The sequence below is a fragment of the Rhipicephalus microplus genome, chromosome X (assembly GCF_043290135.1).
Source record: "Rhipicephalus microplus isolate Deutch F79 chromosome X, USDA_Rmic, whole genome shotgun sequence".
Classification (NCBI taxonomy): domain Eukaryota; kingdom Metazoa; phylum Arthropoda; class Arachnida; order Ixodida; family Ixodidae; genus Rhipicephalus; species Rhipicephalus microplus.
In genome coordinates, this window is record NC_134710.1 from 104,718,699 (window position 1) to 104,746,420 (window position 27,722).

At 44.3% G+C, this 27,722-nt stretch overlaps 1 protein-coding gene across 3 annotated transcripts in view; it reads left to right on the top strand.

The window, feature by feature from the left end:
- Positions 1 to 24,158: 24,158 nt before the first annotated feature.
- Positions 24,159 to 27,722, top strand: part of LOC119164553 (uncharacterized) — an 80,258-nt gene continuing 76,694 nt past the window's right edge. For 2 of the 3 annotated variants that reach the window (XM_075877351.1, XM_075877354.1), the window contains exons 1-2: positions 24,159 to 24,426; positions 25,989 to 26,163. The gene's annotated coding sequence lies outside the window, so the exon portion shown is untranslated. The remainder of the gene's footprint in view (positions 24,427 to 25,988; positions 26,164 to 27,722) is intronic. The other variant, XM_075877352.1, reaches the window with a different exon arrangement.

Genomic DNA, 27,722 nt, shown 5'->3' on the forward strand with positions numbered 1-27,722 from the left:
GCAAGTAAAGTGACCCACTTGTAGCAGAAATTCACTGCACATTTAGCATTGCACGTTCTCTCTTAAAGTGGCATTCGCCCCCAATCCAGGGCGCATGGGCACGTATTACGTTAAGGGGCACGATACGCTACGTACTACATAGCTGCTTCCCCCATTAAGTCTGGATACTGCTATATGCTGCACGAAGGGTATTTAAAGGCAAACATATTCGACAGAGATCATCTGCCTTGCTGTGTGAAAATTGATAAAAATAAAATAAACTCTCCAGCCACTTTTAGTCGAAAGTTTCTTAATTTAAAATTAAAAACTACAAACTGACCCGACATTTCGATTCAGTCGCTTCTTCAGGGCTGACTGTTGAATCGGTTCCGAAACGTCGGGTAAGTTAAGAGTTTTTAATTTTAATTTAAGAAACTTTCGACTAAAGGTGGCTGGAGAGTTGTTTTTTTTTTAATTTGACAAAGGGTATTTTCATTCGTACAAATCGCCAAGCGAAGAATTATGTGACCACACTTTTAAAACATTGATCTCCGAAAAGGTTCTGGAACGTTTACCACTTGGAATGTTCCTTGAGTACAATAATGCTAACTGTGAATGAAATCGAGCAATATCAGGGGAACTTTTGAGCTTAATTTTTCTTTTTGTTTTTCTCAAAACGAATATAATCAAATGAAATAAGGTAGAAAAATAAGAAAGTTGTTAGTTTGCATGCGTGCTTAAAATACGGTGTCAGCTATATAGTCCGTAATCAGGAGCGTAGCTGGGGAGGGGGGGGTGGCATGGTGGGAATAGATTTGTAAGCGAATGCACAGGCTAACACATACAAAGCACGTGCAAAAATGAATAAAGATGTGTTGAACCCCACCACCTCTCCCCGCTCTTGATAAAAAAAAAAGAATTCTGCCTACGTTTATGCCTATTACCGTTATACATGTTACAGTTAAACTACTCGGCGATGCAACGTTTTAATTGTCCACAATCGGAACTTTTGACAATGTACGAGACATATACTGCATTTATTGACTATCAGCCTTCTCAAACGAATGAGTGCGTTTATGTCGCTTTTGCGCGTAAGGTACACTGCAACAGATCCCCCCGCTTGAAATTCGTGAGGCTGCGAAAATTTCTGTCTACCAATTTATTTGTGTTCTCTCTCCATAGATGCTTCGATATCTAGAGCGAACAATGTAATATGAATACTATAGCACCTACGGTCAAAGACCCGTTATCTCATTTTCAGAGCTCGTCTGAAGCCTTTGAAAAAGTCGATCTTGCTGCTTCGCCTTCACGAGTATTTAAAAATTTTGTTTGAGCTGCTTTCTGCATTTCATTTCATTGAACGTCATAATTGGCGAAAACCTTTTTTTTTCCTGATGCATGGCATAAACCTTTACCCAAAAAATTTCATTAGCAGATAACGCACTAACCGCAAAGTCTGCTGCAGACAGATTAGGGGACTTCACATGCGATTGCCTCCAGTGTGCAGAAATGCAAACAAAAAATTATAATTTGTAGGAACAAAGATAAGTGGGCTTACGCATACCAAAATTCGCCTTTCAGAGATCATTTCAGGGGGGGGGGGGGGTAGAGACCACTCACTGCAAACTTTTACCCTCCTATACTCAACACCATCTCTTCTCACTCCAGACACGTTTAAAACGAACAAAATCAAAAGCATGCGCTCGACATGAGCAAAAGAGGAAAATCAAAGGCAAAACTCGCTCGACTAGTGATTTCAATTAAGCCTGACACAAGATATTGCCTCACAAAAGTGAAAGTAATTACGCTTGGCTCCACCTTTTTTTTTCTAATCCGCTTATCCTCTCGCGACTGTCGCGACCTAACGATGAAAAAAAAACAGAAAGAAACTGGATAAGCATTTTAATTTCTTTCTTTCGTTCGTTCTTCTATTTTTTTTTTTGAGGAGGGGGGGGGTATAGGCACTACGCATGTGCGCTTTTTAAAACTCTCATTTCTTATATTGCTCTCAGGAGTGAATGGCCAGTTAATATTATTTAGCTTTTTTGTTTAATTTTTGAAAAGTTCATGTTTTTCACTGCAACTAAAAAAAACTCTGCTGTATCTTCCATCTATTGCAGTCCTTGAAGTCCAAGAGCCAACTGAGAACGTCAAGATAAGTTAATGCTTCGCTTTGGTAGAGCAGTTCGTTATGTCGTCCTAGAAGTGTGGTTACTGACTGTATATATCTTAGAGCATAACCAAGCGCGGAGCAGGGTTTTGTCTTCGAATGTTGCAGTCAGTTTAACACGCTGAATAACTTTTTGAGCTTCTTTGAAGGTTTGCTCGAACCGATGCCAATCAGACGAAGCAGTTCAATAATAATAATATCTGGTGTTTCAAGTCACAAAAAAACGCCATAAAGTCGAACCCATTTATAACCGTACCAGCTTTAAAAATATATCAATTATAACAACGAGGAGCTGGTGCACCTGGAACATTTGTATGTTTTCTAAGGTGATGTAACCCGCTTTCAGCAATGCCGTCATGCCGCACTAGTGGTTACAAGTATGATTTCTGGCTGTTGTGCGTCCATGCTTAAATGTAGTGGTACGTGAAATCTTCGAAAAGAAAGAAGTAAATAAATTCAGGCTGCTGCACCCAGTCCCCAACACCACCGTTTCCCCGCGCATTCTCTAATTTTAATTTGCTTCATGGCAATGCGGTGCTGTAATGGAGCAAAAATGACTTAAAATGTGTTATGGAGCGGGTGTGTCAGTGGCGTCTGTTCATACAGTTTCGGACATGTAATTTGAGTAAAAAATTATGACTTCGAAGACTTTCAGCGTCCGAAACTTCAGACGTTGTCATACATTTGCTCTATAGGGTTTGTGGCAGACCCCGTGAAAGCGTCCGAATTTTCAATTATGTGAAAAAATCGGCAGCTTTCTCCCCTTTATCGCAGACATTTGTTGGCATATCTCATCCGATATGATAGTTTTCTCACAACAGATAGTCATCCCCTGTTTTGCATTTTTCATACATCCAGGTTATAGCAACTATCGGTTGTAACAATTAAAATCTCGTGGGAATTCAGTATTGCTATAAGTGGGTTCGACTGCATAATTATGAGGAACGCCGTATAGAGGAAGACTCAGAAATTTTGACCACCTGGTGTTCTTTAATCTGCACTGACATCGTACAGTACACGGGCCTCTAGCATTACGCTTCCATATAGAAATGGGATGACCACGGCCGGGATCGAACCCGTGACTTTCAGGTAGCGGGTCACGGTTTCAAGCACCGTATCCCATAGAGTCGTATGCACTGTTCCACAGAGGCGGCACAGGGTAGCAGTAATAGCGAGGGAGTGATGTCAACTCACGCAGGAGGAGTACGACAGCCCTTTATCTTCCTACGCACCTCCTATATAGGGTGCGTGCACACGCATGCTTGTTTTAACGCGATGAGAGCTCGTTTCGTAGAAATTCCTGCGTCGGCGTCGGCGTCGATCGTTGAGAGCGAAAAATCTCATAGAGTGTGGTGGCGAGCCTTGGGCTGGCCGGAGCCTGCGCGCCGCGACGTCGATACAGACACCTCAGTATGTCGACGGCGCCTACCGCTGTTTATAAGACTCCTTACCCTTCATACTCCTTGGTTCCACTACACTATAGTAAACGAGCCAAGTTAGTATACGTGGTTTAATGTCACCATACAGTGGCACTGATCACCAACGTGGCATCGCCTTTCACATCGATCGTTATTATGAATGGGGCGCGCTTCAACGCTAGTCACCGAATGGGAAAGTGCTCTTACGTTCAATCGGGAAGCTTTCCTACTTAAGGCGAAAATATTACGAAAACAAACTCAGACGGAACGGGTATCCATGTCCACACGTATGTACGCTTATCTTCCCTTTATCCTGCCGTCATTGGTGCACTGTCGGCGTCTTCTCTCCAAAACATCTCCTCCTACTACTACTCGCGCAACACATCACGGATATTCGCCTACTCTTATTTTGTGAAGTTCCTATATTACGCATTTTATTCGAGGCGCAAATAGCGTTCGCGTAACGGCAGACACTGATTCACGCGCGTATAGGTTAATTGAGAGTGTGCGTGGTATCGCCTTTCGGTCGTGCTGTTCACTTTGAGAGGCTGTAGCCTCGCGAAACACCACCTCCTTCGGGGCACGTAGACCCCAGAGCTCTTTTTGGGGGAGCTCTCGGCTGTCGCCGACTAGATGTTTTGCTAAGGCCGAGTACAGTGACAAGTACGAAAGAACTGTAATGGCGATGTCGCGCGCGTGGCCGCCCTGGCGTCGACGTCTCGTCGTCCCGCAAACACGGTGTGCATCCGATGGGCCATCCGTTGCTGCGGGCGCTATTTAGGGTGCTCGGCTAGCATTCCGGAGGAACGGCCGGCTAGAGTAAGCGCCGTGGACGCGCGCAACCATAAATCAACGAATCCAAATATTGATAGCGGGATTTGTAGCTCCCCTTTGCAACGCCAATAAAAACACCCTGTTGCAGCGACACCCCCGGCGCAGCTGTTTAGCTTGCCAGCATTTCGGAGGACGGCCTTTCAGCATGGTCGCATGTCAGTGTACAGGACCGACAGGCCACTTTTTTTATGAACCAGAAAGGAAAGGAAAAAAACATAGCTGGAAAATACAAATCGCGACAAATGTAAAGGTGTAATGTTTTCCGCTGACCGCAACTCTTCTCGGTATCTAACATCATTTTCGAAAACACTGTATTTACTAAATTAAAATCGTTTCCCCAGATTTATCATCCGTCCCTGCGAACAAATAAATGGTTGACAGGGACGCCAACTCTTCCTCATCGCCTTGAAACGGCTGCGAATAAGTTTGGGTGCAAGTAAAGGGACACTAAAGCCAACTATTAAGTCAACGTTGACTGTTAAAATGGTAGTCCAGAAACTTCGTAGTGTTACTTTCGTGCAAAAGGAGGGCCTATCTTGAAATAGTATCCCGTTTTAGTGCTCCGCATCGGGTTAGCACACTTCAAGTTACCCGCCTCAAGAAGCCGACCAACCGGACCGTCTCACGTCACTGTTGCCGTGCACAACGTTGCCCGGTTTCACTTCGCTAGTAGCAGCAACCCGAAAGCAGCGGGAGCCACAGTAGCAACAACGGTCATTGATCAATTTCCAGCCATTGGCTTTGAGATGGCAACTTAGAAGTGTGGCAGTTTGGGCTAGTTGGTATGCCATGACTATAGTTATAGCGCGAACACAGAACGATGACAAAGAGACGTGTCCTTGTTTCTTTTTCGTCGTTTTGTTCTCGCGTTATAACTATCGTCAAGATTGCAGACGCTTTTGTTTCAACTGTGCGCCGTTAGATGGCATCACCTTTCCCGTGCAACCACGCGAAAATTGAATTTTCGAACCACTCACGCCATTCCCCATAATAACGTCCGGTGGTTCTTTTTTCCACGAATCAAACTGAAACGAACAAACAGCATTTTATTGCATCTCTTGAAGCAAAGCAGGTTCTTTATTTAGTGTAGTTAGATCGATTACTAGTGAATAATTGTAGGCGGTTCGTCTGATGTCATTGGGATCATCTTGAAAATGTACTGCGGCGCTTGTGTTCTTGTGCATTTACCTTAATTTCTCGGTAAGTAGGGCACTGTTGTTGATAATATTGTCGTTTTAGATGTTGTGATACATTGAGCTTTCACGCTGACGTAAATTGTTATTTGACTTTAGTGTCTCTTTAAATAACCTCAGCTGGTCTAAATTTGCGGAGTCCTCCACTACGGCGTCTCTCATAATCATATGGTGGTTTTGGGACGTTAAACCCTACATATAAATCAATCAAACCGGCTGCGCAGAAGCAATGGTGCGACATGCGCTCGTATCATATCAGAGGACGTGGTTGATATTTGTTAGCATGCATTAATTACCCCCTAAAGAACAACATATCATTGAGGTTGATAGAATTAACAACGTTTTCTCTATCCTTCTCTCTCTCTCGCTCTCTCTCTCTCTCTCTCTCTCTCTTTGTATACGCGGTCTTGTTGTCGTTGCCTGGTGGCATGCATATTAGAGCATATTTCTGCATTTGCGCCCCCCCCCCATTCAGCTAAGGGGGGGGGCAAAGTCAGCCCTATAAATTGTCATAATATGTAGAGGGGGCACTGCGACGAGCCTTCGTCCTCCCCCCACCCCCAGAAGGGGTATCCTGCGCACGCACGCATATATGGGATCTTCAACAAACCCGACAACACTATAAGGTGTCAACAGGTGTCGGCAGCGACTGAATGGATGGTACATAAAACCAACACTAACCGATGCAACAGTCCTTGCTATGGACGTTAGCAACATAGCGAAAAAATTAAAATCAATATCTATAAGACATAACCCTGACGAAAGATTTGGTGTTTATGCTTGTAGGCTCTATAAATCTCTAAATTAAATTGTCGCTTCTATTCGAAAAAAAAATGGAGGTTTAAGACAGAATTAAACGAAACATCTTCTTTTCAATATTGTAATTTTTTTAAAGGAGACGGGAGAGTGGATGAGATACGTAAAATTTCGAGCAAGCCCCCTCTCCAATTCCAGGTCACTGTATACCCTCTCCCCCTTCCTCTTTAGTTCACCTCAGCAATTAAGTACCGGAATGGCGTGAGAACTTGAAATGAGCAGAAAAGTACGTGCTGCTTGTTCGGAATTTCATGGTGTACGCAAAAAAAAAGGGAAGGGGGATCGTAGTAAGGCATAAATTAAAGTAATGCTGGTAGATGTCAAAGCTCCGTGACGTCAGTGCCGGTATCGTGAGGACAGCTGACGGCACACGCGCCAACAGACGATGCGGCGTTGTCAGTGTTTTCTTTTTCCTCGTTGAAATCAGTGTGTAGTTGGTGTAGTTGCAGTTATGGCAAACTCCGGCAGTTGCAACGAATTCACTGCACATTAGTAAATACAGGCGCTCTCAGAATAATTCGTAACGCTAGACACGCAGCTGTTCTCATGCCGAGCGTGCCTGCAGAAAAGTAGTACGATAATCTGCGCGTGCATGGTCTCCCTAGAAAGCAAGCGCTCCTCCTCAGTGCACCTAGATTTGCTTTTAGTTGCTGTTTACAATGTAACAATGAATCTATCTATCTATCTATCTATCTATCTATCTATCTATCTATCTATCTATCTATCTATCTATCTATCTATGACGTCCTCTCGTGGCTGTTTCGTTAATGTGATGTATACCAAAATTCGTATGGCATGGCATGAATGTATGACCAGTGTAAATCACAGGCCACAACATGAAAATAATGACACATGTTATAAATGGCGTGATTTAAGTGCCTTGGTCCTCGTGTTTTAGTGGCCGTTTCGTTGACTTGATATATACAAAAATTGGTACGGCGTGACAAGAGTGTAGAACGAACATAAACGACAGTATTATGTAAATGACATAAATGTAATATATATATATATATATATATATATATATATATATATATATATATATATATATATATATATATATATATAACCTGCTCATGGCTGGTTATTTCTTCATCCACTTTTCTTTCTTCTTATTTACATTCCATTGGTTCTAATAACTTCCCCTGTACATTCCTTGACATTACTGTCTGTTAGATCTCATTTATATTGTGCCAAAACACGGAAAAACGAGCCCTTAGGTATACACTTCCTTCCCTTATATATTATATATATATATATATATATATATATATATATATATATATATATACACACTCTATGGCAAAATTACCCAAAAAAGGAGTAACGCAGCCCAATAGGCGCGCCCGATGAACGCATAGACCGTTGAGGAGCAACCACAGAGGGAAGCGTGCGGCGCGAAACCACTTAGTCTCCACTGGGATGAACCGCCCGGGCATTGCGGGCAGCGCGAGAAGCGGTGCCAAGGTGACTAGCCCTCCTTCTCCACATAACACATGTCCTTCTCCTCCTCTGCTGGCTCAGTCTTTCCCCATATTTTGCCGGCGGTGGTTGCATAGCGTCGCGCTCGGGGCGCTCGACCCCGGCCGCCTGGATTCGACGATCTAAGAATTACGACGTGGTGCTTGTGTGTACGCCTGGATGAGCGTGAGCTGCTGCTTTAGCATTTCGCTGCATACATGAAGTCTGGAGCAAACCTCGACAGGCCACCACGCCGCGCTGTATATCTCTGGCTTCAAAATAGTCACGACCAACACATGACAGCAACAGTTGGGAAGGCCAACATGGCGGCCGAGAAGAACAGGCCTATTGGATATATACTTCAGTCCGACTCAGGGCAGAAAACAGCTCTGGATTCTAAGGCAAGTAGGTTATCATTCTTTATTGTACTCTACTTGTCGCGTGTGCGATACGGATCGCACTTGCCGGCAACGGGCTCGGTCATGTTCTATATCGCACGCACGAAATGCATCGCGAAGGCCAGCTTCGGCGTCTTCAGTTCGCCTGTGCTTTGCAATCGTCTGGAAATTGGCTGCCATTGCCGTCGGCCTCCCGTACGCTCGCTAATCGAGTGCTCGCCTGTCTTCGCCGCCGCGATGAGCTCCGTGCTGACGATATTGGGCTGAGACCTCGTCGCTGTGTTGGGAGTCGTTGAAAACACGTTGCGGGTTCTCGTAAAGAGCTTGGTTGTAATATGTCGCGCGCTGTAAGTGCACCAGCATGGGCTGGCGGGGCTTCGCTAGCGTCGGAACTCACTGAAAATCGGTCGCCATTGCAGTTGGCTTTCTCGCCAGTCGGTTGCAAGCAGCTCGGAGCCGTCCGCTGGCCGTGGTGGCGGACTCGCGTTTGCGCGCTGCACTCGCTCGAGTTTGTGGAAAAGGGGCGCATTACCGTCGATTTCTTCGGCGCTAGCTCCGAACCAGCTCGGCGCTGTTTGTGGCGGCGACCAGGCGTACGCTCGCTCTCCTGTTCGAAGTTCGCTGGCAGCAGACACTCCGCGTTCAGTGCCCTGTTTGGTCTCGCGTGCGCTTGCTCGAGCTGAACGACGTCGCTCGCTTAGGATTCGCCGACTTGTTAGTGGCACGGCGGTTCGCGGAGTTGTGACTGCGGCCGCCACTCCTAAGCTGTTGCGCTACGGGGATCGAAATGAGTCTTTGACGATGTGTGACATCACGGTGAAAATATTAGCATGTCATATCTCACATATGTTTTCATTTTACCTTGCACGTATTTCTCATATGCATTTGTATTCATCCTCTGTCACGTGTGAGTCACTATTTTACATACTTATTGCGCAGCCGTGGGCACACACCGTGCTGAAGACTGTGCGCTGGCGTCTGCGATGCCCGTCATCCATCTCTTTCGTCAGAGCAGCTTCAGAAGGGTTGTGCGAGATGTGAAGGTAAAGTTCTTGTGTGTCATATTATAACTCTTGTTTTTATATTAACGTGCACGTACTTGTCATATGCGTGCATCTTCATCTTCTGTGACGTGTGCCTAACTATTTTTACTATATTATTGTACATGCAGCCGTGGAAACACAACAGGCAGGAGGCTGCGTGCGCTGGCGTCTGCAATGCCTGTCATCTATCGCTTCCAACCGAGGAGGTCCCCAAGGAGTGAACAAGATTTGACAACGAGACCGGGCTTGTACACTTCACCATGAATTCACTTAAAAGGGTGGGGAAACTTCATGTGTATCTAGAAAAATAAAAGATTTCGATGTCTCACTTTTGTCGTTCGTTGTTGCCGTAACTGTGGAAACAGTTACACATAGGTGACTAACTACTTTTTCGCGTGTTCTTTTCTGCGCAATTTGTTGCTCACTGCACAAAAAAAAAACAGGCGAAAGAAGTATTAGGCCTGGCGGAAAATAAACAAAAAGTAATGTTTGAACTGGGGACAAAAAGTTCATCCGATTGGAGTATTTGAGTGGATCAACCGTTTGTCCGGCAAGGTGCAACTGTGAGGACTAACGGTTGCCCGCTAATATGTAAATGTGGGGATTAACAGTTGTTCTATAAGGTGCAAATGTGAGGACTAAATGTTAGTCTTTTGGGGTGAACTGTAGGACGAACGGTTACTCACTAAGGTGTAAATGTGTGGACTAAATGTTACTCTCTTGAGCGGACTAGCTGTTAGACCCGGTACCGTTAGTCCTTAAAGATATTAATGGTTGTGGCAGCGTTATTAGTCCCCAAAAGGACGAACCACACACCCTTTTAACACCCTTTTGCCTTAGAGTATATATATAAGGGAAAGAAGTGTATACCTAAGGGCTCGTTTTTCCCTGCTTTAACACAATATTAATGAGATATAACAGACAGTAATGCCAAGGAATGTACAGGGGAAGTTATTAGAACCAATGGAATGTAAATAAGAAGAAAGAAAAGTGGATGAAAAAATAACCAGCCGTGAGCAGGAATTGAACCTACGACCTTCGAATAACGCGTTCGATGCTCTAACCACTGCCAGCTACCACAGCGGCCTTCCCTCCATCCACTTTTTTGTGTTTATATGTGAATTTAGAAGTAGGAGTGACAGTCAGCGCCATCTATAAGCCGAACGGCGAGTGTGAAAACACTGTTATGCGTATGTTTTGGCGTCACGTAGCACGTGAACTTATCATGAGCGGGCAGCTGATTAATTGTCCCTCTTATACAACCTAAACACACCAAGTCTGCCAGTACGAGACCCTCGTTCAATGAAATAAGGAAAAGAAGTGTATATATATATATATATATATATATATATATATATATATATATATATATATATATATATATATATATATATATATATATATATATATATATATATATATATATATATATATATTACTTATACGGCGCATGACAGCTGTGACAACGGCGACGGCAAAAACCAGCCGAGAGTGTCCACATAATTGCTATCACAATAAAAAATCATGATATGCATGTGATGTCTGGCATAACTTACATGACTCTCATGGTGCGCTCGCGGCCGTTTCGCGATTTCACATATACCAAAACTGGTATTGTGTGACGTTACTATATTATGAATACAAATTTCAGGTGGTAACATATAAAAATGATCTTATAGATGGAGGGGTGGAAGTGGACTTTAGTGTTTTGGAGCAGCTCAGGGAGCAGGAATAATGCTGTTTTGGAGCAGCTTTGGCGTAGTAAATAGGGCGTTTTAGAGCAGGTTTGGAGCACCAAAAGGTGTGTTTTGAAGCAATGTGAGTCAGTTTTGGAGCAGCCTTTTAGGGTCATACATAATCGTCAATAGAGGTTATTTCTGGTAAAAAGAATGGCAGACCCCACGTACAATGAGAACCGATGATATGCAAAGCACGAATGATGAAGGTTGATATGCCACTTCAAAATTGGCACGACGTTACAAGGTGGAAGTAAATTACGCCGTACATTACTCCCATGTAACGATTATCATATTTGCACGTGTCATTTACCTTCGCCATCTATGCACGTCACTTGATACTAAATTTGGTATATGTGGAGCCAGCGAAACGGCCGCGAGCGCGCTATGATCGAAGCATGTATAGCCATGTTTTACATGACACGCATATCATGCATGATTATCATGTTTGGACCTGTCATTTGAATTATTCGTCCATTCACCTCACGCAATACTAAATTTGGTGTATATGAAGCTAGTAAAACAGCCGCGAGCGCGCTATGAGCATAGCATGAAGTCATGCTTTACATAACACGCATATCATGATCATGTTTGGACGTGTCATTTACCTTCGTCGTCTATTCAGGTCACGTAACGCCAAATTTGGTATATGTGGAGCTAGCGAAACGGCAGCGAGCGCATCATGAAAGGCCCAGTATACTCCAACCGAGCAAGCACGCTGGACGCAGCGATGCTGCGCTAGCAAAATCGACGCCAGGCGCGGCCGGCGTCCGTCAGCGCGGCCCCACGGCCCCGCGGCCACCAGCGCGAAATTCAACATGCTGCATTTCGCGCCCATGACGTTACCCAGCTCTACCCACACAGCACTGTGCGTGCCTCTCTTCGTGATGGAGGGACGCCGGGTGCGCTCAAACGCGCATGCGTCAAAGCAACGCAACGCGGCGCACGCCCCCAAGTATATGGCAGGCAGATCGGCACCTGGCGTGGCATCGCCGGCGTTACACGACGAACCGAACGCCGGTGAGCACGCGCGCGGGTTACATCAAAGTGTATTGGCGCCTTGAATGTGGCATGTAGTCATGTTGTTACATGACACGCATCTCATGAGTATCAGGTCTGCACCAGTCACATACCTTCGTCATCCATTCACGTGACGTAATACCAAATTTGGCATATGTGAAGCTAGTGAAACGGCTGCAGCGCACCATGAGTGTAGCATGTAGTCATGTTGTTACATAACATACATATAATGATTATCATGTTTGGACGTGTCCTTTACCCATGTCGTTCCCTTTACCCATGTCGTTCGTTCACGTCACGTAATGCCAAATTTGGTAGATGTGAAGCTAGCGAAACGCCCACGAACGCATCATGAGCGTAGCATGTAGTCATGTTGTTACATGACACGCATCTCATGATTATCATGTTCGCACCAGTCTCAAGTATTCGTAATCCATTCACGTCCCGTAATACCGAACTTGGTATATGTGACGCTAGCGAGACGGCCGCGAGTGCATCATGAGCGTGGCATGTATTTATGTTGTTACATGACACGCACCTGCACTGATGATTATCATGTTTTCACCAGTCACATACCTTCGTCATTTATTCACGTCCCGTAATACCAAACTTGGTATATGTGACGCTAGCGAAACGAACGCGAGTGCGCCATGAGCGTGGCATGTAGTAATGTTGTTACATGACATGCACCTGGACTGATGATTATCATGTTTGCACCAGTCACATGCCTTCGTCATACATTCACGTCCCGCAATACCAAATTTGGTAGATGCAATGCAAGCGAAACGGCCGCGAGCACACCATGAGCGTGGCGTGTAGTGATGACAAGTCATAACATGAAAATTATGACATGCATGTCATGATTTATACGTTAGGGTCTGTCACTTATGTTCGTTATGCATTCATGTCATGCCATGCCAGTTTTGTAACATATCATGAGAACGAAACCACCGCAAGAGCAGCAAGATCATAAAATGTAAATCATTACATTCATGGCATACATATCATGATTTTCATGTTTTGATTAGTCACTTTTGATTGTTATACAGTCATATTATTGCATACTAAGCTTGGTATTGATACCATTATCCAAACGGCCAGGAAAGCTAAAAGTCGTAAGCGGCAAGATAGATAGATAGATACGCTCAAAGTCGCTGAAGTTCGCTAAGAAATGCTTCGCATTTAAAAGACAATAGTTCCCTGAACACTCAGTACTAATTAGCATACTATATTTGCGAGCATGAGCTTGTGTTACCATCCTTAAACATCGCAGCTGACAGAGAACTCGAAGAAAAGTAAGGACAGCAGTCCTTATTTTTTGTTTTCATGACTGCATGATAATCACAGCATGATAATCGCACTCCGATTGCCGGAAGTTTGTTATCCCAACGCTAATTAAACACACTGTATATGCTGCAGATATGTGCTCGGTCTGGAGTGGAGTGGGGACGAGCAATTCGCATTGCAAATCCGTGCACATATATAGCGAGCCGCCGGCAGAGACAGCGTGGGAAACATAGGCGCCGCACTGTACGAAACTAACCAGGACATAGTCGAGTCCACGCGGCCGATTCGTGTTTCCAGGAAACTGTCAGTTGTCGCTTATTATCAGATCACGGTGGAGAAGTGCACATATGTATCGCAAAAAGCCGATAGTGTCCATTCTGTCACTATCTCAGTCGGTGCGTATCCGGGACCCTGATAGTTTCGGAATGCTTCTTGGCGTCACCACTGCGCGCTATAAGACGATTGTGCGGAAGTGCCAGCCTAGTATCTTTCCCGCACTTCGGCAAAAAGGAAGAAAATACTTTGGTGTGTACATTTTGGGCAACATCTGCTTTGGTACTGTATTTATTTATTGGTGGAAACAGCCTACGTCAGAAGATGCACATTCGTACTTGCAAACGCACACTGCCGTTTAGTGCATGATTATGCCACGTTTGTGGCTGATTCAAATGATCGAGGTTTCACTGCATTACTATACAAACGGTTACACATGTTGGTGCCGCTATTTCTGCGGGGAAACCATGATGATAATGGCAATGAAGCGAGCACTAGCAAGCCCCACGCAAGCACCACACCTGAGACACACTTGTCAAGTATTGTGTGCACTTTGTTGATGCTGTCACTGATGATGAAGAATTATGGCTGAGGTTTTTTAATTGGTTGGAAGCCTTCAACTACACACTGTAGTTACACAGTTCACATTATGTAATTTCTGGTAACACAGTTCGCATTCTGTGACATCTGGCTGATATTTTACTGTTTTACCATGTCATATTACACAAGTTATTATCGTTCCTTTCCAGCATGAAGCCTGTATAGCGTCTTTTTGCAAACAAATTCCAAGCACCAGCATAGCTCCAGTGTAGAATACTGAGCTGCCACGGCGAGGACCCAGGTTTGAACCCCGTTCCATCCTGAATATTTTTTAACATTTCATGTGATAGTGGTTACAGACACTGGCAGTGGTGGCTGACAGCTACGGCGTGGAAAACGGCTGTTGTGATTGCATAACAAATTATGCTGCAAAAAAGGGTGCACACCCAAACCTATATATAACGAACCCAGTTATAACGAAGAAAATTAAGAACAGTCTAGCAATAAATATAGTCTTACGAATATACCTTTATAACGAACAAATTTTCGGATAGAATGAACTCAGTTTGCTGTAAGATGCAACTGTCCAAATGAGGTTTGACTGTATTACAAAGGTACCAAATAAAGGTGCACTGGTCAACACCAAACCACTGGGCATGCAGTCCAGAGTGACACCCTAAGCGCTTGAGCTTCCAAACAAGAAATACCGCTACGAACTAATCTAATGTCCGAGGCCTGCTTATGCATATACAGTTTGCTTGAGTTTAGTTTATTACTAAGGTATTATGATTCGAAATATATAGTCATGCTGCATTTGGGAGCTCTGGATCAATTTCAAATGTACGGATTTCTTTATTGTGGTGCTATGCCTAAGCGCAACAGTCTACTTCCTTTTCACCCCGATCAAAACATTGTTGGTATGACAGTGAATCAAACTTGAACAGTTTTTTTCAGTGTAGCAAAATTGAGATCTTACCTGTTCCACACCACACGAAGCAGGGTGTATCTGAGATTTTGGGTCACAAAGGGATCATGGTAAACGTTTGCTAATGGTATTGCAACGTGAAATGCTTGTGCACTGAGCATTGTGCTGATCACAAGGTAGATAAAAAATGTGGTACAGCTGTGCACTAGAACCTCATTATAGGTTTGCTCTAGTAAATCAAGATTACAAAACTGAATTGATTACTGCGAAATCTGTTATGAGATCAGAACACGGGTCACACGCCGCGCCGTAATGTTCACCGCCACCACCACTGGTGTCCGTAACCAGTATAGAAAAAAACCTCTGTATGTAAATAAAAAAAAACATTAATGACGCGATGGGGTGTGAACCCTGGCCCACTGCGTGCCAGCCCAGTATTACCCCACGGAGCTACGCCAGTGCTTTGAATCCGTTTCTAAAGAGGCCTTAGGCAGGCTTGACGTAGGGGAAGGAATCTCGTTATGAGTAATAAAGCGCTTTACAACATCAAATGAACAACTAGGTGTCACACAATGCGAATTGCGTAACGAGTGGGTCGTCTAATGATCAAACCCATTTAAAAACTAAAACATATTAACTGAGGCGCATACCCACTTCCGGCATAAGTCTTTATCATCCTTAGCCACTTCATAAAACAATTGCACAAATTTCCTAACAAGTGTGTAGCGTATACCACGCTTCTCCAAATAATGACGAAGGATAGCATAGTGAATGCTGGCCTACTGCACAGAAATTATGATTACATATAATGTAGTGGGTACCCAGCAGTGTGCTTGTAGGAGTTACCCAAAGTGTGATTAGAAATGGCTTCGAAATGCTGATTTTCTAGCTTTCGTTGTGTCTGTGCGGCGTGTTCCGCTCAGGCCTGGCATTTTTTCATGCACTGTATTTTTTTCGAATATATTATATATGAATATATATTTTAAAAGCAAGTTTCAAAACAATTGATTGATTGATTGATATGTGGGGTTTAACGTCCCAAAACCACTATATGATTATGAGAGACGCCGTAGTGGAGGGCTCCGGAAATTTAGACCACCTGGGGTTCTTTAACGTGCACCCAAATCTGAGCACACGGGCCTACAACATTTCCGCCTCCATCGGAAATGCAGCCGCCGCAGCCGGGATTCGAACCCGCGCCCTGCGGGTCAGCAGCCGAGTACCTTAGCCACTAGACCACCGCGGCGGGGCAGTTTCAAAACAATGTGTCACAGTGAAAAATCATAGAGTGTCACACTCTAACACACTGCCTGCAGGTTTTTCCCTTTTTTTCTAACTCATATATACGTTTAGTATTTAGTATCAAGATGACATTGACATATTCTTCATAGTGTGCAACAATGAAAGACTATTTACCAGGGAACGTCTCACAGAATACATGTCAGGTATACTTCAACGTGTTCTACTGTTCATATATTGATATGTCTGCTTTATCTTTGTTGCAGTGTTGTGGGCATAAGCTCACAGATACTAAAAAGGTTACAATCAATACCATATGAAAATAAAGGACACTAATGTATTCAGCTGATACATTCTCAACAGTCAGAAGCAATTCTTGCACAGGGACCACACTGCTCAATTCTCACAAACAATGGCTTTTACTACCGACAGTGCTATGCTTATTGTTTAAAACATTAGTTTAAGTCTACATTCACACTTCAATATAACGAACACGGATATAACGAAATATTCGTTTTAACAAAGTAAACGAGAAAGAGTCTTGCAATAGATATTGACCATGGACTGGAGGAGGGCTCGATAAGATCCTTGGACAGCATTTCACCGTGGTAACAAACCATCACGCCTTATGTTGGCTCTTCTAACTTAAAGATTCTACGGGACGCCTCGGTCGCTGGGCTTTGCGCCTCCAAGAATACACATTTTCTGTGTCTTACAAGTCGGGACGGCTACACAAGGACGCCGACTGCCTCTCCCGCTATCCCGTCGATCCATCTGACACCACCGAAACTGATTGAGATACATGTGTTTAGTCGCTCAGCGATTTCGTACCTATCACCGACGTACACTTCACCGCCACGACCCATATTTGCGATTCATTATACAACGCCTCACTTCAACAACACGGGACGGCGCCCTGCGTATGTTTTTTTCTGCATGACGGTACTTTATATCCACGCAATACGACACCACATGGAGCTGAACTGCTTCTCGTTGTTCCTCAGCATTTGCGACCAACTATCATCTCGCAATTACACGATGATTCCACCGCTGGCCATTTGGGTGTTTACCGAACTTACGATCGTGTGCGCGGACGTTTCTTCTGGCCTGGCCTATACCACTCGGTTCGGCGCTACGTCGCTTCCCGCAAACCCTGCCAACGCCGCAAAAAGCCTTCTCTCTCTCCTGCTGGGTACTTTCAACCCATGTATACCTATCCCCAGCGAACCATTCTTTCATGTTGGCCTGGACCTCCTTGGTCCTTTCCCCACGTCGTCTGCGAATAACAAGTGGGTGGCTGTAGCGACTGATTATTCGACACGTTATGTCATTACGCGAGCCCTTCCTGCCAGCTGTGCAACCGATGTCGCTGACTTTCTTCTTCATCGAGTCATCTTACACCATGGTGCCCCACGTCAGCTACTGAGTGACCGAGGTCGATGTTTCCTTTCGAAAGTTGTTGATGACCTTCTCCGCTCTTGTACAACGTCTCACAAGTTCAGCACCGCTTACCATCCGCAAACAAACGGACTTACTGGGTGCTTGAACCGTACACTCACGGACATGTTATCCATGTACGTGTCTAAGGACCACCTGCATTGGGACTGCACGTTACCATTCGTGACATTTGCCTACGATTCGTCGCGTCACGACATTACTGGTTATTCTCCGTTTTATCTGTTGTGTGACCGTTACCTGCTCTTGCCTCTCGACTCTCTACTTCCTTCCGAAGCAAACACAACCACATACTACGCTCATGACGCCATCGTTCACGTGGCATGGCACGTCGCGTTGCCCGTGATCGACTCCTTGCATCTCAGGCCAGCCAAAAGCGCCATTACGACAATCACCACCGCGACGTGACTTTCAACCCTGGCTCCCTGGTCTTTCTCTGGCTGCCTTCGCGTCGCGTTGGCTTGAGTGAAAAACTCCTGCCACGTTACGTCGGACCTTACCGAGTTCTTCGCCGAGTTACTGAAGACACATACGAGATCTCGCCGCTAACCCCCAAGCCTTCGTCAACCCCACCAGCTACTGAGACTGTGCATGTTTCCCGACTCAAGCCCTACGTCACGTTAACCGATCCGATGCACCGAGACGGTGCTTTTAGCACCGGGAGTTATTCTTACGTAGGTGTTGATGCCAATGTCGACTAGAGGAGGCTTCTAGCCAAAGAAGAGGTTGAAGAGTCTCGGGCTCAGAACCGATTGTGTCGCACTTTCCGGAGGGCGTATGCAACCTTAACTGCAACTGTACGCGCATCACTACAGTGTTGGGAATAATCTTTATAACAAATTTTCGGCTATAACAAACTTAATATTTTGTATAAGATGCAACATTGTTGTAATGAGGTTCAAAGGCCAACTACAGTGATTTTTCGACCATGTCAAGGTAATAGTGTTTTTATGTTCATGAAACACTCTTGTCACGAGCCCAATAGCTGAAATGCTCAGGAAACTTGAAAATAATTTTTAATAAGCAGAAGTGCGCAAAACCGAAATTGAAACCTGACTGGGCGCCCTGTCTGCGTATGACGTACTATTTGGTAAGAACTGGAGGCGGTATCCCGTAGTATGAAAACTGGGAAAGCCATACCAGCGAAGCGCCAGCCAAACACCGGGAAGGAAGAAAGCTTTGCCGTGCTATACCTGTGCCAAAGGACGGCGCTGTTGCTTTGTGGACAGCACAATAAACGCTGTAGTGGCCGAAGTAGCGATGCCATCGGCTGCTTCACTTCGGTTGACATGCCAAACATGACGTCACACAGACAGTGTTGCCAATAATTCTGGCTAGCGAGGTGAGCTTTTCGAGGCAATCTTTAAAATTCATTTGCAAACAATCAACGCATCTCTCAAGCCTGTAATTTGGCATAAATGACGAAAATGTGCAAAGGAACGTACCCAGCAAATTTCATTGAGATCCATTGACCTCGAAAAATCGCCGGAGTTGGCCTTTATGTATATACATAATTCAACCTGCTGCACATCAGCTTGCAGATGTCGGTGTCTATCAACTTCTTTTACGATTTGCCGCAAACCAACTAAACTCTGCCACCACTGCTGGTGCAAGAATGGTGTACATAATACGTGATATCTTTTCTTTTGCCGTCTCCCCTCTTGGATTCCCATGTTATCAGCGAATATATGATCAGTATGCAACACGTCATGCCAGGTTATAATATACTGTATTCCCCTTCTCTACCTATGCACAACAACAAAAAAGAATACTGACTGAATATTTGCTAACAAGGATTAGATATCTTTCATGAATTTTTCTTTGCGGCCACAGCCATGCTTTCTTCGAAGAACGTACAGTACGGCCCACTGTTAGAGGGAACACGTGAGCTCGTGGCCAGCGGGCCATGTGGCGCTAGCTGGCGGCGAGATTTGTAAATGTGGCGCATGCGCGTAGAATCGTAATGGCACTGCGATTCCAGATTTGTCTGCTACTTCTTCGCCTTTATGCATAAAATGGTTGTAAAGCTCATTCGTATCTAGCTCAGTCCACCTGCTGCTCGTCAAATTTCTAGCAAGGACAAAAGTTGATAGTTTTATTTGTTGCTGCAGTTTTTCGCAAGCCCGTCATACTTTTCACATTCTGCTTGCTGCAACTGTCCACTTTTGATAATAGATAACGCTATTGAAGTTAGATGCAGCGGACACTCTGAGATCGCGTTTGTGAGTATTAAACATCCGCTTATTAAAAATTGGTCCCGTATTTGCATGTTTCACTGCAAATGTCGTCGAAAGACGATAGTCTTGCGTCTGGAGAAAAAGAACAAGACGTTTATTTGATGTTCTGCACGAGAAAATCGGTGAATTGTATTCTGGAAGCGCTGCGTTAGAGTCGCGATCCGTGCAGCGAAAGCGAACGAGCACATAGAGGCATGTTAGACACGAACGCTATCTGGCGGTTATCTTCGAAAACAAAGGAAGGCGTGCGTGCCTGTCTCAGAAGCGATGAGGTGTAGAACGCAAGGCGATGGGCAGGTGCCACCACCGTGTAGTCTTAGCAAAGCATTGGAAACACTTGCCTTTTTGAGCATCGCGTTGCATTGCCAGCGCAGCGTGATAAACACTATGGTCCTTATAATCACTGATGTATGTCTTCTCTAGTATAAAGACATACATACAAAATACTGACGTGTTGTTATGGTGCCTCAGATATGCGCAATAATTGCTTTTTTAATTGACAATCGCACAAGTATGAACGCTGAAACCTGAGCAATATTGATGGGCGCTGCGGATGGGGTTGGCCGTTTAGGGTATCGTTTAGGGCCGTTTGGGGTGTCGTTACGGCGGACAGACAGGCAGACAGACATACCAAAATTTTTGCGTCGAAGTATTCCGAGAAAGCTTATCGTTTTTAAAAAGCGAGAGACCGAGTGGGGATCAGTTTATTTACAGTGCGAAAACGAAAAGCACGAAAAGTGACGGCTCGCTAGCACACGCCGAGTGTATGCGTGGAGAAGTAGCAGACGACACGGCGCACGCAGCACCTTGATGAACCAATGCGCATGGCCACATTTAGAAATGTCGCCAGCAATTAGCGCTCCACCGACCACCGGCCACGCACTCGCGTGTTCCCTCTGACAGTGCACCGTACAGTAGATAACGATCAAAGACTGCAGAATGTAATTGAATCATCATCATCTTCATCAGCCTGACTGCGCGCCCACTGCAGGGCAAAGGCCTCTCCCATGATCCGTCAATCAAACCGATCCTGCGCTTTCTGCTGCCACGTTATACCTGCGAATTTCTTTATCTTATCGGCCCACCTAACTTTATCACCTCCTCGTGCGTTTGTCTTCTCTGGGAATCCAGTCAGTTACCCTTAATGACCAGCGGTTATCCTGACTACGTAGTACGTGCCTGGTCCATGTCCACTTATTCTTCTTAATTTCATGTCCTTAGCCCCGGTTTGTTCCCTGACCCCCTCTGCCCTCTTCTTGTCTCTTAACGTTACACCGATCATTTTACTTTCCATCACTCGCTGTGTCATCCTAAATTTCAGCTGAAACCTCTTTGTAAGCCTCCAGGCTTCTGCTCTGTAAGTACTGGCAAGATGTAGCTTTTATATACTTTCCTCTTGAGGGTTAGTGGCAAATTACCATTCATGGTCTGAGAATACTAAGAATGTGATTCCCCCGAGTAGCTATCATTCTAGCTATATTACTCTCAAGGTTCGGCTGCGCGGTTACTACATGTCCTAAGTAGACATATTTCTTTACAACTTTCAGAATCTCTCCACCTATCGCAAAGTGCTGTTTTCTGCCGAGACTGTTGCACATTACTTTAGTTTTGTGCATATTAATTTTCAGACCTACAAATCTGCTTTCCGTGCCCAGTTCTGTAATCATGAGGTTTAATTCGTCTCTTGAGTTACTCATCAAGACAATGTCATCAGCAAATCGCAGGTGACTAATATACTCTTCATTAACACTTGTCTCTTGCTCTTCCCAATGTAGGACCCTGAAAACCTCCTGTAAATATGCGGTGAATAGCATAGGAGAGATCGTGTCTCCCTGCCTTACATCATTACACCCCCTTACTCAATGCCTTCAGGCCTGTAAGGTATTTTTAATAAATAAATAAGTAAACTATGCTGGCGGTGGATGCACTGTAGATTTCTTCCAGTATGTTTATGTACGGTTCGCGCTGTCCTGATTCCGTTGTGCTGGCATTACAGCTAATGTCTCGACTGACTCAGACGCCTTCTCGTAATCTTTGAAAGCATTGTTTAGGGGTTGGTAGTATTCTGCGCATATCTCCATTGCCTGATTGATAGTATGAATATGGTCCATTGTGTAGTATTCGTACAAAATTCTGCTTGGTCCTCTGGTTCGAACTTTAATGTTGCCTTAATTCTATTAGCTGTTATTTTTGTAAATACTTTGTAGGGAACAGACAGTAAGCTGATCACCGTCGTCTGTGCTGCCATCCGCCTCGTCATCTTCATAACGCGGAGCACGTTGCCGCTTCCTTTTACCCTATCCCAATTCTTTTTCACTGTTAGAGTAAAATGAGTACTTGAGGGCAATACGCTTGTCTTTTGAGGGGCGGAGAAAGGGGGGGGGGGCACGAGCTTGGTGTGCCTTTTGCTGGCTCCGTTACTGGTCTTCCGTGCATGGGTGCGGCGTGCAATCTCGTCAAGCATAACTACCGCCGTGGCTAAGGCAGCTAGATGTAACGCGATAAATTAATGTTATGGCACAAGCCAGACTAAGAACATGATGTGTCCAAATTAGAAAAAAAAATCATCGCACTTTATTCACCTACTTAAAAAAAAACTTCGTAAAACTGGGTTTAGTACCATCCTAATTTCAACAATGAGCCGTTTAGGTACCTTTCGGGGAATGGCGATCTCTTCGTTAGAATGGTAGAGCATCGTGCGTATTATTCGAGGGCTGCAGGTTCAGTCTCTGCCAGCGGGCAACGGCAAGTTGTCTTTTTGTCCACTTTCTTTTATTTACATTTATATCTTAATTACTACAAATTAACACCCTCTGTATTTCCCTTGACTTGATCGTCGGTTAGGTCTCATTCATAGGCGACACCACTCCCGACAAGATAACATAATAATACGTGTGGATATACGGCAGAATCGTGTCTACTAACGCCCAACAGCCGACCAGCCGTCTAGACAGGCTGGTTGTCGCACGAAAGTATCTTTTAAGCTATACGCCGACGAAATGACGGAGTTCTTCACAGCCGATGCTCGGAGGATAGCATAGTGTGGGAACGCAGTGGCGGAGACTCGTCTATGAGGAAATTTAGGGGAGTTTTTTGCTGCATTGGTGGAACATCGCGTAGGAGTTCGTCACACGAGGCTGTCTCAGATGAGACGAGAGGTATTTAATGAAGAGAAATGGAGAGAAGGGGGGGGGGGGGGGGGGCTCGGTGCTCGAGAACGAGGTCGGAAAGCGGGGACAGAGGTCGCGCTTAGCGCAGACTCTGATCCAAGGTTGATGTTACGTTGAGGAGGACAGAGGTCGTGCTTAGCGCATACTCTGATCGAAGGTTATTACTACATCTAGAAGTTGGTGTCGATGTGGGGAGCGTAACGAAGGGTTCAGCAAGTAACGCCAACGTTAATATTAATACAGGCCAGTGCTTACTGTGCGGCCAGTTTCGTGGCCACCCCGGCCTTTGTTTGTAAGTAAGTGTCGGTGTGTGAATAAATTGAAGTTTGCCAGGAAGTGAGCAAGCAGTCCAATCCTTCAACGTGTCGTCGTGATCATCTGAACCATCGGGATTACATCCATCATCCCAATCTTAACGGGGGGTTGAGCACATGATGAAAAGAAAACGCATGAGATAAAGGTACGCTCCGCATGCCCTCCGTTTTAAATCTTTAATTGCTGTGCAAGACTGCCACATTTGGCTAAGCCTTTTCGAAAGAAATATAGTTTCTTAGTGCGCAAAGATTGCTTTCAGAAGGAAGATATAGAGCTGAGTCTTCTTTCTGAAAACGTTCCCTGCGCACCAAGGAAGTATATTTATTTCAAAAATGCAATACCAACCAGCCCAAGTAGCCACTCTTCTACTCTTTGGCTGAGCTGTGCGCAACAGTTTCTATAAAACCTTTTTTGTGTGTGTTTCTGTCACCAAGCACTAGGAAAGCTGGTCACCTAATGGCTGTCCGTAATTTTAATAACAAGAAAACATGAAATGAACTGATGGCAGCTGGGGGCATAGAGAAAAAAGACGAGAAAAAATCCGGCAAGAAACATTTATTCTCATACATGATGACGTGTACGTCAGAGTCAGACTGCTAGCTTGTTGCTGAATGCCGTACTTAGAAGCAATAGAGGCCACTCTGGCCACACTGAAAACGAGTCGGCTTGTGTGATAACCGCATGGCACGAAGGAAGTCCGTGCCGCACGGCATACGCATGGCTATTCTGAAATTTCGTGATGGCGGCATTTTAATTCAACCAGAGAGGCCGTATTAGCTCACTTGGCCAATTAGCATCGATCAATGGTGAAATCTGACAACATGGCGGAATTCGACAATGTCTAGAATGGCACCCCTCGTCTAGTACACTATAGTTTTGAGCAGGTTCGTAGCTACCGAAGATCCTTTGCGCTCACTGTAAGTGTTTGTTTTTTTATTTGTTAGTTTTCGTGTAGGCTTGTTTGTAGTTTTCATTAACTTGGGCTGCATGACATAACTAAGACAATAGAACAACGCAGACTTAGCGCCCTGTCTCTGTTCACCTTCTTTCGCCTTTGGCCATTGTTATTACGTGCTGATCGAGTGAATACTCATCGGCAAACCTGCCCTTAGAGGTTGTACCAAATTCTATTATACTAAATCCTGTGGCAGATTGTTACACTAAAGTTTCGCCACGAGCCCACATAATATGCTTGAGTAATCGTGTTTCCGAAGGCATGTTTGGAAATGTAGCCGTATACAAACTCCTGTGATTATGAACTGTTAACATTTTGTAAAAGAGAAGTTATTTCTTATTACTTTGTGTTAGGGAACAAGTTGCCAATGTAGCCGAATTACTTGGAGCGGTGTTAAAGCGTGAAGCTCTGTGTCATGTGAAAACTCGAGCAGAAAGTGAGCCTTAACATATAATCAGCCAACTTATAAATCAAAGCCCATCTTACTTGGTGCGCGTGGGAACTAATTATTGCAGGTAATTGAAGCCTCAATATGTGTTGGGACTATATTTTATAAATAATTACCTTAAAGTGGCAACTTCATTCTTACACCCTTGTGAAATTTTTCGCTGTTTTTTTTTTGCAAAACCTGACAGGGCCTGTTGATACGGTGAAAAATGCTTAGCTTAGCAGACCACTATTTCAGTTTATTCTTAATCTCTTCCATGATCAGTTGAATCTTGCCATTTGACAATGACGTGTGGCAGTGCAGTTTTTGTTTTCCTTTCTCTTCCATAACAATATGAATACATGCATTTTAACATCTGAGATTGTTTCAATGTTAGTGTGTAACAGGTGCCATTGTGTCGCTTCCATTATCGCAGCTTGTCACTTTGTGTATTGTGGCTTGAATCATTTGTTACCAATTTAAATGTTCTACTTGTGCAGGACAGTAAATATAGAAGAAATTATGACACCACCAAATTGTTCACAGGAACAGCTGTCATCTCCTGGGCATGTCTGTCAGAAGTGGGTGCTTAAAATGGTTTATAGAATATCGGGACCTAGAAGTAAAAAAAAGAGGGAGAAAGATAAGAGCTAGCCCTTGCTTGAGCAAAGGTGGGTTTTTGTAGCTTGGGTCGCTGTAGCGGTGTGGTAGTCATATATAGCCAGCCTCAGCTAACTTGCACCGAGTGGGAGTACCGAACACTCACACTATTAGTTGGGTGAAAGCTGCCCGGCCGAGATTGAGAGGTGGAAGCCACCATTCCTCTTTGGGGTCCATCTCTCAATAAAATGACGACGACATGGCCAGATCGACTGTTGTCACACCTCTGTCTCTGCAGGCACTGTTTGTTATTTAATATATAATGGCGCCTGAAACTTGAACATCGCTCTTAAGCAAATGATGCTTAATTGATGGAGCTTTATCAAAAGGTTCATAATAGTTTTAGGACAAGCATTCCTTGAAATATTATGCTCCCCACCAAACTGCACCTAAAATTCGTTCTCACCACTCATAAAGTCTCTTTTCTGACATGCAAGAAAGGTAAGCTGGGCCAGCTACACAGAGATCTTCGCTGCAATTGGACAGCAAACTCAATGACCCTGTGGGCCTGACATGCCCGGCTTTTCCTGGTACAGCACCAACAGTCTTCAAGTTGATGGGCCAGCAGCTATGCAAAGTAACAGCGTGAAGGCTTCTGCATCACAAGGCCAGGTCAGTGCTGGGCATCTTCGTTTGGTCGCACTCAAAAGCAGGGTTCACAAAGGACACAGCTTCCGACTTGGCCGTTTATGGCAAGTGATAGATATGTTTGACTACATTCAAAAGTTGGATGGTGTCACAAAAAGGCTTATCAGTGAATACACCCTTAGCATATGATGTGAAAAAATCAACTACGGTGGTGTAGTGGTTATAGCGCTCTGCTGCTGACTCTCAGGTCATAGGATTGAACCGCAGCCATGGCAGGTGTATTTGCAATAGAGGCGAAAATTCTTGACGTTCCTGAACTAGGACTTAGGTGCGCATTAAAGGATGCCACTGGGTTGAAATTTCCGGAGCCCTCCACTAAGACGTCCCTCATAATAATATTATAGTTTTGTGACATTAAACTGCAATATATAATAATAATGATAGCAATAATACTATTATTATATGATGTCAAAGCTTCATTTTGAAAGAATTGCAGTTGATGGTTACCATCCCAAAGCACTAGCATTGCATGATAAAGAATCGGGAACTAAGTATTTAACATTTAATGAAAAAAGTTGAAGTAAAAATGCAAAGGTATAAATAGGAGGTATTCACTGATCTCTGCATGGCTGGTGGTGCCAGTTTGTGCCTATGTCTGGCCAACATGTCCGTGGTCGTTCAGCAATCTGGCATACGACAGTGTGATAGATACGAAAAAAATCGAAACATGTGGGGCCAAGCACATTACTTGTAGTCATGTGATGACTACCACGTGTGCGACCACTGCTATGGCAGATGCTGCACTAGTGCTCCTTGTGGATGATGTAATCTGAATACCTCCTATAAATGAAAGGCTGCTGTAGACCTGCCTTTTCTATTGATGATTTCCAGTGAGGAAAGTAGAATAGCTTACAAATCAACATAAAGAAAACCATTACTATTGTCACTAGCATCACAAGTGCCTAGGAAAGGTAGAATTGTGTATTTTGCTATATAAATAAAGCTGTTATACAATATGGCTTACCTCTAAGTTACAAAATGTTCACTTCTGTATAGTATTCTTTACTCTGCATTGTATTGTTGCACTGCCAGTGCATTTGTGTACGAACTCTTTGTGACACCATTGATCAGAAAGCCCATTGTATGTCTTATCTCATAATTAGTACTTAGGCTGCTACAATCATATTTAGTGAATGATCAGCGGGATGAGCAGCAAGCTATCTATGGTGAAACTTTAGTCAGGAATGTTTAGTTCTGGATTTGTTGTAGAGCATTTGTTGACTGCTTTCTTGGTCCTTCAAAAGATGAAAATTGACTATGGCATGGCAGAACCTACGAGCAGAGTACAAGATTTTAAAATTATCAAAGCTTGCCTTAACTTGAGTAAGGACTTCTTTATGGCACTCAGGGCACAGATTCTTGTTTGTTGTAGTCTATGCCTGTATAACTATATGTGTTTTAGTGCTTTATTCTGAAAGCATATAGCAGTACGCCAGTTTTTCTTTGTTTCTGCCTGTCATAGTAATGATGCTTTTTAGTTAGTGGCATATAACAATCACTCTTTTTTTTCTTCTTCTGATTTT